The 16,432-nt window shown below is 37.6% G+C and overlaps 1 protein-coding gene across 1 annotated transcript in view; it reads right to left on the bottom strand.

The window, feature by feature from the left end:
• Su(var)3-3 (lysine-specific histone demethylase Su(var)3-3) overlaps window positions 1-16,432 on the bottom strand; it is a 388,627-nt gene that overhangs the window by 137,917 nt on the left and 234,278 nt on the right. The gene's annotated exons all lie outside the window — the stretch shown is intronic.

Below are 16,432 nucleotides of genomic sequence, written 5' to 3'. Positions count from 1 at the left end.
CGTGTTTTGATGTTCTCTGTCACTCATACCTATATGACGTTTTGTCGGTCTCAAGGACAGAGACAATGCTCTACAAATTCGCTATCTCCTTCTAAAGGTCGATGTACATTACTTTCTGCCGCGTACTGTACGTATTTTGACTGCTGTACTGTGACTGTGCCTAGGCTAAAATATTGTCTGCTAAAACCACATAAATCATAATTACATGCTAAGAGCCAGGTACCTATTTCTCAAGCAAACTTGTGTCCCTAGTGCATTAAACCAGTCCGTTAGATCCCGATAATTGCAGCTAACCCACGGGCACGCCGCGCCGCGCGGGCGAAACTGGGTGAAAACCTAGCTGTTGCTACAGCTGCTATTATTGTTTCAACAACTCGCCAACGCCGGAAGCTCTATGGAAATGGACTTGCATCTAGAATCTAGATATCCTAATTTCGATTCTAAACTTTAGGCTATGATTACAGCTGAGTTTGCTTTAGACTAAGAAGATACCTTCAGTCTTTAGGGACTTTCAGTCATTGTACATAGATCTTGGTTGTTGGTAGTACCTACTATATTGGAAGATATTGATTACCTACATCTATTATCAATATACCTAATATATATAACTAATGCTCGCGATTTCGTCCGCGTGGACTACACAAATTTCAAACCCCTATTTCACCCTCTTAGAGTTTGAATTTTCAAAAATCCGTTCTTAGCGGCTACCTACGTCATGTTAGCCACATGCCAAATTTCAGCCCAATCCGTCCAGTAGTTTGAGCTGTGCATTGATATATCAGTCAGTCAGTCAGTCCCTCACCTTTTCCTTTTACATATCTATATATATAAAATTCAAAGTCCTGACTGACTGACATATAATATCAACGCACAGCCTAAACCGCTGGGCAAAATGTCGAAAAAATACGACTGCAGTACGGAACCCTCGGTAATCGAGTCTGACTTGCACTTGGCCAGTTTTTTAATGATTTCGATTCCTTTGCGCCTCAGAGCTTTAGGTAGTAATGCACGCGGTCCGTGGTAGATACAGGGATAGCCAAGGACAGCCAAGCTGATTAGTATTCCATTAAGACTCCGTGTAGAATCCAATAAGAACCTACTTATAGTTCTCCCAAGTTAGAAGCATTATCTTTATACTGTGACTTTGCTGCCAGTAGCATGAAATACCAAGAATAACTGGCAAATTAATTCCATAGTTAGCTTAGAGGGAATAAATTCATAATTCATGCTACGGTTATTAGTATGGGATACAATAATAAGCATGTTCAAGTAATCCAATAATCCTCCTACAATACCTGTCAGATCTATACCATGTTATTTAGCGTATTGCCTCCTACCGATTTATGTAATCTCTACTTGCTCCCGTTATGCTATATTCAGACGCAGCTAAACAAATAAAGGGAAACACGAGAATTTATTTAAGCGTTCATTGCATGTTTTTCGAGAATTTTATCTCACATAACACATTGTTCCCATGCAATGGAACACAAACAGGACTTTGTTTTCTTTGAATACACCATTCAGTTACTTTGAAACGTCCTGTGTACATCACACGATGTCGTTGTAATGCTTTGTAGTTTCTTTAGGACACGGAAAATTATTGCGATATCCGATTTGAATGGAGTGAGCCAAGAACGAACGAGTCTATCTTATTGGACTTTAAGTTGACAACTTAAGCAGTAGAGTTGTAATGGACCGTACCACAAATCACTTGTTGCTTGTATTTTTCACGTGTTGAGATGGAAAATGTGGGTGTATTGTTATAATATTATTCTAGCATTTATATTCAAATCGTGGCTTTTGATACCATATTACTAGATCTCTAACAAAATTTAAGTATAGCAAGGCAGTTTATTCTTTTTAATAGATTGCGTGAGTATGTATAGTCCGCAACAGATTGAGATGGCAATCGGGTATGAGGCGGGAGGACGCTCCGCACACCCGCACGTCATCTGCCCGCACCGGTTTAGCGCGGGGGCTATGCGGGTGTGCAGGGCATTCCCTCCCCGATTGCCATCTCGACCTGTCGCGTACTATTGGTACCTTATAATACATTCATAAATTGTTAATTGCAAATAAATATTTCTAAAAAAATATTTTTAATTCTATGAAACAGAGATTCATCCAATTGCAGCTTGCAATTGAACCTAAGGTAGTCGAATTATAATGTAAAACAATATTATTGTTGTTATCAATAATATTTGGGCTAAAAAATGTTAGACTGTTCACGTCTTATCCGTTACGTGATAGCGTAGCGCGGTGCGGAGAGCGGCAGAAAAAATGTTTATACAAGCATGCCACTGCTAGAGTCGTTTGCGCTTCTCTCTCTCTCAGAGTCTAGACTCTAGAGAGACCGTTGGCGGCTTACAGACTTGACCTACTACGCTCGTACATATATTTCCCGCCAGCCGCCCCGCTTGCCGCTCCACTCAATCACCGCTTAAAGTCGTGGGAAGGCGGTAAGGCCAGAACATAATGTCATCCTCAAAGAAAGTTTTAAAGTCAGATAATTCAAAATGTATGATCTTTATAAATTGCAATTTCTTCGGTATAATGTCTTTCGTATACCTGTTACAAAGTAAAACAATGTCAGCGCATCTCGTACATCAGATTACCGCCCGAGACATTCCACAGATAAGTAACTATCAGCGAACGATTCATCAAGATGTGTGCAAAAGTTTAAAACATTTAAATGGTCCCGGGGCAGGAACAATGGCGGCCGATTGAGAGATTCTTGATAACTGAACAACTGACTACCGAAGAACGCTTGGTTCTTCCCATTTATGCAGAAGATAATGGAGAGATGACTGCAACCACAATCTTATCGTAAAACTGTCTCGTTCTTGCTTTACTTGCAAAATAGTGGACAATCTATTGTAGAAAAGTGCAAGTCTAAATAGGGTCACAAGAAGAAGTTTTTTTCAAGTAGGTTGGTAAAGTTAGGGCATATAACTTTCTTTACGTTGCATACCTATTAGTTTTTTGATGATAATATCACTGATCGTATGATACGAATACTAGGAACGCATCAGCAGTCAGCACGTTGTGTGCTAAGCAGAATTGAGATATCTAGTCACGCAATCCTTGTACATAGAAAACACCGCATCATATTATTAAAACAAAAATTCGACGGATGTCTACGAAAAATATTACTCATGAGTCATGACTAATCTTATTCCCTTACATTTTCTTATTAGAATTTTTAAAAATCATAATATGTTCAGTAGGTATTCGTCCTCACATTCCTGGTCGAATTTATTTAGTAAGAACCTAGTTCCTAAACCTTTGTCTAAGAAAAAATAATTCATTTTGATGACCAAACCTGCTGCGCTTTGACCAAACTAGTGAGCTGCAAACGGCTTTTACCTAAATTGATAAAGTTGAGCATGACTGCAGAACCCGTATTGAAGTGTGTGTCCGACATGCACTTGGACAGTTTCTATAATGATATCACTGCCATGGTCCTATCGTTCGATCTCATCGTCATGATATGCAGCGGTCTGCAGATTCGCGGATATTATGCATCTTCATGGCAGGCATTTCATATAAATCGCAACGCAACATACAATGTCATGTGTCGACGATATTACTGATATTGATAACAAGACGCGACGTGTAATTTATTGAGGATAAATTGGTTTCTTTTTATAAAAATAAAAACAAACAACGAGCGATTTCAAATATGATTCCAGAGGCGCAAAATGATATTGATGACAGCAATTAATGATGGCAAATGATATTCTCATACATTAGCACTTAATCATACAATGAGGCAAAGAGATTAAAAAATCCTCTTCCCAATCATAATTAGTATCGTGTTATAAATGCAAATTATCTTTATAAAAATTCTAACCAGATGACAGGGCTTAACATCTTTATGAATTGCCTTATCTCTTGCTTACAGTATTAATAATAGTTACTTGGCACGAAGGCGTCCAGCAAAAAAAAAGTAGATATAAAGAGACACGCAAGATCGGCCGACGCAATAAGTAATGGGCTTGGCGCGGCGCGGCCATCGATTGCTTGCGTTATCTCAATAAAGAGCAACAGGCTGCGCTCATTAACACTTTGACACGGCGCAATCATAAATTGTGGAACCCCGCCGCGACCCGCACGCCTACCCTGCGCTGCACCCCTGGTACCTGGCCCTTTGCCCGCATTCTACTTTTTGCCATTTCCATTGTTTTTGGGAGACGCCCCATAAACCGTGACGGGGCGATCTTCTGATACCAACGCAGGTGTCGCTTTTCACACGTTTCAAACTTAATTAAAACGTTTTTGTTCAAAAGTAGGTACCTACCTACATTTGAAACGTATATTTGTGCGAGCGATAAAAATCGCAGCTGCGCGAAATTACCTTTCAAACGCGTCAATTTGTTATCTAATATGATTTTTTATTCCCGGGACCACAATCCGTCGTATCCATTTCAATGGACTCGTGACATTGAGAGCAGATAATAAAATTTTTGTAGGGTGTACCTACAAGGAAATTAAATTACGCCGAATGCGATAAAGGACAGGGTCATTCATCAATAAAGATATTTCATTTGTTAGTAACAGGTAAGAAAATAAAATGACCATGTGTAATTCCAAACGACGAAATCAACAGCAGTAACTGTCCAAAGCTATCGCCAAGTACATAAAATATCGTATCCAAAGTTACAAACATGGGAAGTCATTAAACCAACTGGCATGGCACTTAGGAAACTCCTATAGCCGTCTGGCCAAGCATAAAGATCAATATCTGGATGGCTCGTTGCCAAATCTTTTTAATATCGTCCCAGACGCAACTGAAGAGTGGTTACGAGCGATAACAACAAAACTATTACGTGAGCAGTTCGCTCGCGAATTGGTCAGAAGCCTGACGATATCTATCGGCCGCTAGTTAAATCTTATTGTCAGGCACAATGGGGAATAATGGTCCGTGCAGACTTCCCTTTGGAGCACTATTGACTCGGCTTATCCATGGTGTCTGAGTTACGAGAGACCTCTTGGCAGCCCCGAGTAACTTTTAATGAGTGCAGCTTTCGTCCTCTTTCAAAGGACTTCCGGCAATAGTTTGTGAAAATTAAGTAGACGCAAAATTTGAGCAAAGAGTTGCCGCTTGCTTAAGCTACGTACCTACTTATCTCATTATTAATATCATGCTGATCGACTGTGAAGCTATTTTGTAACTTGAAAGTATTCTTAATTAAAGGGAGGTTTGCTTTCCTGTTCATTAGCATGGTTGTAAAAAATAAATCTGTGAAGTGGTTTTTAAAAATACTTTTTTACCGATACTATTAAAAACGACATCGGTTCGCTAAACCGAATGGCTCAATAAAAAGACGCGTGAATCAAGGCGTTAACTTTCACACCGCGTCGCTCCCGCGCTTCGGGCGACGACACGAACACATATTATCATAAAGCAAACAATGATGTAAAAAATCAACAAACATAGGCTTTAATGATTTGGTAGTTCTCGGGATGAATGCCAACGACAAGAGGGAGGAAATAGCAATAAAAATAGGTTTTATTGGGCGCTATTAAGGAACGAAATAAAACCCTCGTGGTGCAACGAAAAGAATAATTAAAACCCGTATGGTGTTTCAATGGCAACGTGCCGGTCGAAAGAGACCAGACTAACTAAATGATACCTAGAGGTCAATCGAGGCTACACTCAAAAGAGTGGATCGTTTATCTGGTGGGAGGTTTCGGGCGTGGCTAGTTACCGCCCTACCGGCAAAGCCATCATCATCATCATCATCATCATCATAATAATCATCAACCGATAGACGTCCACTGCTGGAGATAGCTCTCTTGTAGGGACTTCCACATGCCACGGTCTTGCGCCGCCAGCATCCAGCGTCTTCCTGCGACTCGTCTGATGTCGTCCGTCCTTCTAGTGGGAGTAGTGGGGAGTCTTTCAACGCTGCGCCTTCTGGTGCGAGGTCGCTATTCCAGCACATTGGGAACCCAACGGCAAAGCCGTGTCGCCAAGAATTTTAGGGTTAGGGTAGCCAAAGACAAGGAAAGCAGAATAATTTAATGAAGAGCATGGAAATTTATACTGCAGCCATGTTTTACATAGGAATAACTGGACTTGATTGTCATCATCATAACCTACATCAATTGCCGTAACAATGTAGGTAAAAATTAAAACCCAAATTATGTAAAACATTCGAAAACCTAAACAAAAGGTGTGATATTTTACACCGAGTGTAAAATTTGTGTGGTCTTGCCAACTGTTGTTTCCGTTAAAAAATTTCGTATTCTGCGAAAAAAATTAACCACGTGTTGAAATTGTTTAAGACGAAATAATTCTGGGAAAATTTAGTTACTTACAATTACGTAACTGTGTGGGATTATCTAATTTAGAATTGAGATGTTGTTATAACTATGTCAGCACCAATTAGTAAAAGTACCAATACATTTTACTAGCTGACGTCCGCGACTTTGTACGCGTGGATTTAGGTTTTTGAAAATCCCGTGGGAACTCTTTGATTTTCCGGGAAAACTATACCTATGCAAAAAATCTCGTCAATCCGTTGCTCCGTTGCAACGTGATTGAAGGATAAACCAACAAACAAACACATTTTCGCATTTAGCGAGTTTCGAGAGATTTGTTTTATAAAAATCCCGTTCGAATTTCATAAAATCCTTCTTTAGTGCACCACTTGATACCTACCTACTACAAGAGTTCACCAGTTCAGGCTATGCGTTACCTATCAATCACGGTGCTGTTTTAAAGTTGTATAATATGTATAAAAGCCGTGTTTACGGAATCCTTCGAGTGCGGTAGTCTTGAGTCAGTCAATTACGAGTCGGAACTCGTACTTGACTGGTTTTATTAATCTGGATAGTTTAACTTAAAGGATCAGCGATCCCATGTGAGCCAAAAACCAATGGCTTTAGTCTCTTGAGAACTTTGTGTGGATAATGTGTGGAAAGTACTCATGATCAATACACTCCTCGGTACAATTACACTGTCGCTGCGGCGGGGGCTGCAAGGGACATCCCTCTAACCGCCTTGTTCATCATGTCTCGCCGGAAACCTCCCAACTTGCTCCAGCAGCCTACTCTACTTTACCGCAAATGTCATTTCATACCTACCTATAGCACAGAGTAAGGATATGATATAACATACATAGGTTCGACGAAGCCGTCTAGTCAGAGTGCGGTAAATGCAGGACGAAGCAGCGAGGCGAACTGGCCTTCATAATAGTTAGGGTCCTATGTTAAAGGGGCCCGGTCGTCGTGGTTGTCTTTTGCCCACAGAGAATTCAACCTCAAGAGTATGCATCATATACATTTTGCATGAAAACAAAATCGTAAAATGTTGGCGAGGGACAGGGGAGAATGCTTTGTTGAGATTTGTGAATGGTGTGATGGTTGAATGAATCTATATATATAAAAGGAAAAGGTGACTGACTGACTGACTGACTGACTGACTGACTGACTGACTGACTGACTGACTGATCTATCAACGCACAGCTCAAACTACTGGACGGATCGCGCTGAAATTCTGCATGCAGATAGCTATTATGACGTAGGCGTCCGCTAAGAAAGGATTTTTCAAAATTCAACCCCTAAAGGGGTAAAATAGGGATTTGAAGTTTGTATGAAAGTCTGTCAGTTTTGAAGTTAGAAGTTTGAAGTTTTGTAGTTAATATTTTTGCAATTAGCAGTATGACATATTTTATTAAGCTCATATGTTAAAATCTCATAGTTAAAGATCAACCCTAAGGGTGTAAAATAGGGGTTTAAAATTTGTTAAGGTACTCCACGCGGACGAATTCGCGGGCATAAGCTAGTTTATCGTATATATTATATTATCTTAATTATAAAATTGCTAAAACTAAACTGAGATGGTTAGTAAATAATAACATTTTCATTTTTCTTTTCTATTCCTTTATCTTCACCGTGAATATATACCCGAAAATAACATTCATAGAACCTATGGCCTATGGGGCTCAATGGGAATTATTCCCACCTAATTCCAATTTTTAAACGCACTTAGTAAACAAGAAGCAACGTAACGTCGTTTTAAGCGATCTTGTATTTGTTTATTTTGAAACAGGAAAGAAATTTTAAAAGAATAATAATACGATGGGGTTATTCAAAGCACATTTGGCGCTATAGCATCAGCATAGAAATGGGTGCTGATAGTCGCTCACGGCTACCGTGCGACGTGGTATATTCATAAAAACATCACGGATAGCGTTCTGTGAGGTAACATGTGTTTTTGATGAACTTTGAATATATTTTATTAGACAAGCATAACGATTATTGTAATAATTTATACTGTAGGTACCTTAACAGTTTATTAATATTCCTGTACGTTCTAGCTTTAGAGCTATAGGTATACCAGAGTCAACCAGGACATAAAAAACTGGACAAAAAATATTGAAGCTTATATTTACAAAGCGTTTCCCGATAAGTTTCTTTTACTTATTCAAAGCTAGTAGGTGTTTTAGGTAGTCTTAAATTATCAAAATGTGTTTGTGACAAGCACACAGCACAATATTTGATGACAGCAAAGATTGGATTAGTAATTTATTCAAAGCGAGATAAGTATAAAATATCGTCGCCTATACCTAATCCAAAATTTACGACGCAAGTTTAAAAAACACGATAAAACTGTTAAAAAGTTTCGAAGGCAGGAAGCTAACAAAAACTAACAAACATTTCCGCTACCCAATAGAGACGTAACTGCCATCTCGTAATGTAGAGAAAGAATACAACAATTTATCCACACTAAAGAATTCCAAAGGCGATGAATATTTCATTGTGACTTTTATAGAAGCGCCGAAATGTTATTAAACAAACAATTCGCCCATTTGACGCTTCTTCGAACAGGAGTCCGAATAATTGATTCTTTCCGGGGGCGTGGTGATGGCGATGTCCATTGTGGAAGCTAGGGACGTCGGTTGACAAATAATATTCGTATTCGAAAAGGCTCTCTGGGAAATTCCGTCTCATTTCCGCCGCTAAACGAAACCTCGCACGCCGACAATGGCCGGGACGTGACTCCAAATTAAAAAGAAATTGGATGTCGTGAAGTTATGACAATATGTCAACAACATTATGTCCGGTTATATTCATGAAAAATATATTAACGCTAGAGTCGCTAGACGATTTTCTCACAAAAAGGAAATCGCTTAAATATTAAGACTAAACCCATATTATAAATGCAAAAGCATGTCTGTCTATATGATTCGTTTTCACGGCTTATCCACTAAACCGATTTTAAGAAAACTGATAGGTACAGAGATAGCCTATGTTCAACCATGGTTGGACATAGGCTTCTTTTTGTCCCAAAAAATCAGAGTTACCTACAGGCGTTTCAAAAACCGTAAATTTAAATGGATCAAGACGCGGACAACACGTATATTAAAAAACCTAAATCCAAGCGAACGAAGTCACGGGAATCATCTGGTGTGAAATAAGTATCAATGCGCTTTTGTCATTTATACAGGGATACAGGGATACACAGGGTAGTGTTCTGGGCCCAACCTTATTTATGATATATATCAATGAACTATGCAATTTGAAGATACCAAATGGGAATGTTATCTCGTACGCAGATGACACTGCCATTGTATTCACCGGTAATTCTTGGGAAGATGTTCATAATCATACCGAACAAGGGCTCATGAAAATTGCTAAGTGGCTTAACTTGAATCTCTTAACCCTAAATACAGAAAAAACAAATTATATGTGTTTTACCATATGTGAACGTTCCCAACCAGTCTCTAATTTTAAAATAAAGATCCATACATGTGCACAATTGGACGATAATGTAGACTGTAACTGTCCGGTTTTAAAAAAAGTTTCCACTATCAAATACCTTGGTGTGATGCTAGATTATCGTATGACGTGGTACTCACATATAGATTTAGTCTCAAATAGAATAAGGAAATTAATATGGATTTTTAAAAACCTTAGACATATAGCTTCCAAAAATATTTTGACCACTGTATATCTAACTCTTGTACAATCCATTATATCTTACTGCATAACTGTCTGGGGCGGAGCAGCCAAAACAAAGCTTCTTGAGCTAGAGAGAGCCCAACGCTCTCTTTTAAAAGTTATGCTCTTTAAACCCTATATGTTTTCTACTACTCAGCTCTATTCTGACTCGGGCTTACTTACGGTCAGAAAGCTATACGTTTTAAGCATAGTCTTAAGGAAGCACAAATCTTTACCTTTTTCACCTTCCAATAAAAGAAATAGATTTATTGTAGCAAAAACATCTCGAACCAGAACTGCTTTTGCTCGGCATCAATATTCCATACAATCAAGTTATCTATATAACGTGATTAACAGGAAGCTTAAAACATATCCACTAAAATTCAATGCTTGCAAAGAAATTTTGAAAAAGTATCTGTTATCACTAAACTATGATGAAGTGGAATCGCTTTTGATACGTACCATATAACAACTATTGTAGTACTTACTAGGTTTATTTGACTATTTTGTTTAATACTTACATAATATAAGCATAGACCACGCGCGCACACACACACACACACGCACACACACACGCACACGCGCACACACACACACACAAACACACACATACATATATCTATCCATACACTTACTAACTCACACACGTTTGCTTGATATCGCTGATGAAAATATTGTTAAGGAAGAGCGGTGTCTTCTGACACAGGAGTAGTTCGCCTACTCCTAAAAGAAGGCTCCAACCTCCTACAGCTACTGTAAACTCAAGTTATTTGAAATAAATTATTTATTTATTTATTTATACGTACGACAAGAAAATTATACATCAAAACTACTTTAGTGACAGTCTACTAACTTAATAATGGCTGGGACTGACACATCATAACGATAAATGAGCATAGCAACTTAAGAAGAGGGATTTCTTTCCTTTTATTGAGTGAGCGTAATGAGTAACATTAAAGGGCTATTTCTAAATCGTTGCGGATCGCTCGCTTAACTAATAACATTCGCCGAAGAAATTTCTTATCCCATCATTATAAAATATTTAGCGATACATCTAATTTTGTAAATAACACAGGTTAATTTTAATAGAACGTCCGTAATAGCTAGGCACCCGGTCGCAGTACGCCCCTAAGTTTGAGGTAATGACCGGTTCTCAGAGCCCCGCACGAGATTAATACATCTGAGGGATTCAAATAATAACAAAAGCGACGACAAAAAACTAAAACGGCTGATAAATGTTCTATCCTACCTGGTCCCTATGCTTAATGCGGCTAAGAACGGCCCGTCCGATCGAACTGTAGAATAGATAACAACCTCCCCAAATATAATAAATCTAACCGATAAAGTTTAACTCAAACAAAGGCGCTCGACTAATTGTTTTTCGAAACCTATCATTAGAGCAAACTTCGCTAGCGGGTTGCATGTAGCTAATGTATGCTCAAGTTAAACAAAGTTGTTAGTTGAGAAAATTAATTAACTATGAAAAGCTCGAGTGTGCAAGTATAACCTAGACGGTTAGTTTGTACCTACTGCTAAAATTAATTAGGTTTAACCGTCCAGAAAATACAGGTGTTACTACATAGTGCTAATTGAACTAATGTTAGGTAGGCATTAAGGATATTTTCCGTGACTAGTTTTATAGGAACACGAAATTCTTGCACAAATATTAAATTAGATACCCATACTAAGAAAATATTTTTTTAAGCATTTGTGCTTTAAGTTAGCAGGTTTTAAAGTTTTTAAAATAGGTAGATATTTTGGCAACCCAACTGGCTTTACTATGGGCCTAATTATTCACAGAAAAGTGGCCGGTAGATTCCAGTACAATATTATAGTTTACGTATCAACGCACATAACCGCTCCAACTAACCGTTTTATAATGTAGGGTTTACTTTGTCGGTAGAGTTATGCAAAGTTTATTGTGGACGGAAGGTTCGGTACGACACAACCATAATAGATGGACACCCAAAGCGAATAGATTGACGGTTAGAAAAAAAATTAAACAATTTGAAACTGGGAACAATTACTGCCCAGCAATAAAATAATGGACCGGCTATATTGCCACAAAGGCCCTGTTTAATGTCGCATAGAAGCTTAAATGTCGGCAGCACTTTCGTTTCTATACAAAGGAGGGATTAGGTTTTGAAACAGAAGTTATCTTTTCACTTCTGTTTTCTCGAAAGTAAAAGGTAATAGTTACTACCTATATTTAGAGACAAGCAATAAATATAATTGCAACTATTACGTCTTGTCATTTGTTCTTGTGTAATAAAAGTGAAATTTTTGTTTTGCTCTGTCTCTCGTAAATTGTCAGGTAGGTAATTGCCCAAATTAGGCTAAGAAAAAACTGCTAAAAAACAAACGTAGCTATTTCGTATTTAATATTGTTTTTCATGTGTTGTTGTCGCAAGAAATGTCGGCAGCACTTTCATTTCTAGACAATGGAGTTAATTTAGAAACGGAGCAATTCTTTTACTTTCTTATTTAGAAAATAGAATTTCAGAAAAGACTAAAAGTTCATTTAGATTTTAATTAGTAATTCAGCCAGTCTAGGGACAATCAATCTAACGGTAATTACTTGCCAAATGACATTTCGTTACCAAAATATTATGATATATATATATGATGGATATAAAATTTTGTGAGGAAATCACCGTAGGTATCTGCGCGGACAAGAAGAAGAACAATTCCTCGCGCGTTTTTCTGCTCTCAGGCTTCCGCTAGATTTGTCTCTATCCTAAGTAGATTATTTATATATCTAATTTATTCAAGCGTATCACATAATATGTAGGTAGATTCTCTACATTTTATATTATTCGCTCTTATTGTAAACAACTGCATGGCTGTTATAAATTCTCCACCATTTAACTATGAAAAGGAACGCAGTGGTCTTCCATGAATCATTGCAGACAACTTACAAGATATAATCAGTAATAGTATGTAAAAGGAAACCCATACGGGAGATCCTATAAGGCAGAACAAATTGCAATATTTTTAAGCATACACACACCGTATAAGGTATGATGAACTGATATAAATGGTAACTTTCATTTCTTATTATAATCAGTTAGTTGGCAGTATGATACGGTTACAAAAGTTACGGTTATTATATTACAAATTATGTACCTACCTATTGTTATTCATAATTATTTGTAAAAAAACAATTGAGGAGCCGCCGAACAAAACGATGTAATTGCATCAAATCAGGGGGCACGGTAGTGCCCCCGCCAAGACGAGCCAAACTAAAGGACGGGGTAAAATTTTACAGGATACGCAAAAAACTCAATGACGGCTATTGAATTTACTTTAATTGTTCCGTTTTGATCAAAATAACGAACTTTGGCCTCATAGTTTAAGACCATTTTGCTTAAATTTATTTCTTAAAAGGTTTGTATTTCTTCAGAACATACCTATTCATGTTCTAATAGTCTCATCTTAAGGGTCTTATTAGAATAATTTATTAAACTACAGCAGGCCGATTGCCGTAAACTGACATGTGACATCGCAATAGAAATATCCTTAAGAATCGTGATCGTTACAGTTGATAAATTTGCTATCGCGGACGACTAATGCACTATATCGCAATTGGTCATTATCGACATTTTGATGACGTATTGGTAGCACGGACCTATTTATAACCCGACTAAATCGAATATCTATGGTAATCACTTGGTAATCTAGCAATTTACATGGACATAACAGTCTCCTAAATTTGGCTACGTTACTTATTACAAATAAGTAGTTAGTCTGTGGTACCTAACTATTTAGAACCCCAGACCACAGAGTACAATTTTTTGTTGTTTTTCCTTAGTTTACCCGTTTGTTTTTTGTGATTAATTCTGCAACTTTGCTTGCTCCTCGGACTCCGGAGACTTAGTTTTTCTCACTGAACTTATACGCAAATGCCTGGGCACTGATTTGCCTAAGTATTGGGACCCTTATTGACGGACTGTGGCTGCTTCGAGAAGTTGTTGTGTGACGATGTGTGGTAGAAGTTAGAACTCGTAAGTTAACAAACGTTATCATTCAATACAAGTAAAGGCTCTCATGCGGGTTTCCTCACGATCTTCCTTTTCCTTCACAGCTAAGCAAGTGATATATAGTTGTTACAATGGTATTAAACTCCGAAAAGTTAGAGGAGTTTTAACAGCGTTTCATAAAGTACCTATTATACAAATTGAGTCCATTGCTACTGGTGGTTATGACTTCATAGTAAGTACCTCCACACTACAAGTGCTTTCTCGAGTATGTTTCCTTATGTATCTAGAGCTGCCTAAAACGTTGCTCTTCATATGAAAGTTTGGATGTTTCTTACTCCTTCGCACCACAAATATTTAAAGAAACAATTTGGATTAGCTAAATTAGTAATAAAGATACCATATACACTGATTCTAAAGTCTTCGCAGACAACGTCATACCTAAACAGAAGCTGGTAGTGCCTAGTGGTATAGATTAAGCAACACAGTCAGTGGTCACTTACTCAGTTATCATAATTTTTTTTCAGGCAAAGGTGATACAGTGCTGCATTCATTTCTTCATCCTGACAAAGATATGGATTGGGATATGTTGTGAACTCGAGCTCTTGGACCCCGTGCAGAGACAAATAAAATAATGAACGGTGCCAGATTAGATTTATAAGAAGCAGATGGTGATATAATTAAGATGTCAGAATCTAATCTACTTTAATAAAAGAAAACATAAAAAATCATCAAACTGTTGTTTTATTTGCCTAAATAATTTAAATTCCAAAGTAATTTCCAAAGCTAAATCAATTAAATCAGAAAATGATTTGACTTTTGGACATTACTTTGGGGAATAATTTTAGAAGTCCCCCGAAGAGCCTAGTGGTTAGGATGTCCACCTCTGAATAATTGAAGGTTGGGGGTTCAATTTTAGGTACGCATCTCTAAGAGTTATGTGCGTTTTAAACAATTAATTATACTTAACTTGATTTAGCGGTGAAGGAAACATCATGAGGAAATCTGCATGCCTGAGAGTTCTCCATATTGTTCTCAAAGGAGTCAAAGGTATACTATTATGTTCAGCCTGTCGCTGGCTCACTATAGAGTACGGTTCTCTTGAGTGTGAGAAGAGTTTTGGCCATAGTCTACCATGCTGGCCAAATGCGGATTGGTAGACTTCACACACCTTTGATAACATTTTGGAGAACTCTCAGGCATGCAGGTTTCCACACGATGTTTTCCATCACCGTTAAAGCAATGATATTTAATTATTTACTTAAAATGTAAAAAGTACTCTGTGATTCTCATTTCTCAGTGTTAGTATACCTCTATATTTAATGTACTCTGTGCATCAAACCCACTAATGAAAGAGTCATCACATATTCTTTTAAAAGTACTTATGAGACTTATATTAATCTAAAAATGCTTTTATACTATTATACTAGCTTCTAAAATTAATAATTGATTTCTAATCTAGCAGAAGAACTACTATAGCATTTTTTAATCCCTTTCATAACTTTATTTTAATTAATATGAGTAGTAAAACGATTTGCGGATATCTTATGTCACTGATAAAAACACCTCTCGAGTTGTTTCAATGAAAACCTCATTTGACGTAACATTTGTCGAGGTTCTTATATGACATCAAACTTCAAAACGCGTCCGCAATAGCATTTTTCATACAATAAATTTTATCGATAGTGTAAATGAACTGTCAAAACATTTTTTTGTCCACATCTATCCTTTGTGGACTGTCTCACCGAACCGTGATAGGAAAACCATATTTTGACATTGATGCTGTCATTAAATGATAGATGCAGTCGATTCGCAATCGGCCTGCAGCTAATCAACATTAATTTAATATAGTGTGAAGTGTCCGTCAACTAGCTTACCTAGAACAATACAAAGCTTACTCAAATGGCACAAAAGCCTTTGTGACCCGCCAAATGTTTGCTCACCTCCAATTCAAACAAAAGACATTTGCACGTGCGGACAGGCTCTTTGCTGATTTATAGCTGTATGCTTAGTATAAGATTTTACGTCTCACCAAACGTTGCTAGAATTCGAGAGTCGAAACACAATACCTTCAAAGTAAAATGGACCTAAAGGACCTTGCATTGAAGTCAAAAATTCAATGCCACTGATTTTAATTTCGCAACGTTTTCGCGTGGAGCGCTGGCTGTAGATGTGTAGACAAACTTGAATTTTAAAACAAGGCAGTTAAGATCCAGTTTACTATAAATCGGAAGATTTTCGACACTCGAATACTATCAACGTTGGTGAGACAGAAAATCTCGTACTAAGCGTACTGTTATTCAAGTCTCTACACTTCTTACTTCATTTTCTGGTATTTTACCAAGATCTACTACGATTCCGCCTAGACTTGACCCGTTATACAAAGTCGCCCAATCTTCGCATTCCTCAAAAAAACAAAATACGTTTTGACTTTACCACTCCATTAGAAATTACAACATTACAATACAACATACAACTTCATAGTTTTAGTAGTAGACCAGATT

This window comes from Maniola hyperantus, chromosome 11 (assembly GCF_902806685.2).
Source record: "Maniola hyperantus chromosome 11, iAphHyp1.2, whole genome shotgun sequence".
NCBI lineage: Eukaryota > Metazoa > Arthropoda > Insecta > Lepidoptera > Nymphalidae > Maniola > Maniola hyperantus.
This window is presented reverse-complemented; position numbering and strand designations above follow the sequence as displayed.